Source organism: Hypanus sabinus, unplaced genomic scaffold, assembly GCF_030144855.1.
Source record: "Hypanus sabinus isolate sHypSab1 unplaced genomic scaffold, sHypSab1.hap1 scaffold_1487, whole genome shotgun sequence".
NCBI lineage: Eukaryota > Metazoa > Chordata > Chondrichthyes > Myliobatiformes > Dasyatidae > Hypanus > Hypanus sabinus.
Window position 1 is genome coordinate 79,456 of NW_026779561.1, and position 395 is coordinate 79,850.

The 395-nt window shown below is 45.3% G+C and overlaps 1 non-coding gene across 1 annotated transcript; it reads right to left on the reverse strand.

The window, feature by feature from the left end:
• Positions 1-80, reverse strand: trnae-cuc (transfer RNA glutamic acid (anticodon CUC)). Its single transcript has one exon. It is a non-coding gene; the product is annotated as a tRNA-Glu (tRNA).
• Between the last annotated feature and the right edge of the window lie 315 nt (positions 81-395).

The window sequence follows — 395 nt, forward strand, 5'->3', positions numbered from 1 at the left end:
TTCCCTGCCCGGGAATCGAACCCGGGCCGCGGCGGTGAGAGCGCCGAATCCTAACCACTAGACCACTAGACCACCAGGGAAGCTGATGATGCGCTGCATCACAGCAACATACACTATCAAATCAGAAAAATACCAAAAAAAAAATCAATGGATAAATAATAGTAATGAATGAATGTAAAAAATATTGTCACGAATCTACTGCTCAGCACTTTGCATATCTCTTGTTCACCCAGTGCTTTCGGTTAAGCAACACTCTGGACTGTATGAATCGGTGGGAAACACTCGTTCTCCAGTGTCTTTCTAAAGATTGTAACATTCAGATTCTCGTATGAGCCCTGGGTCATTTGTTGCTTCCGTCTATCGCCTCGAAGCAATTCAGTAGCCGGCCCTCTGAT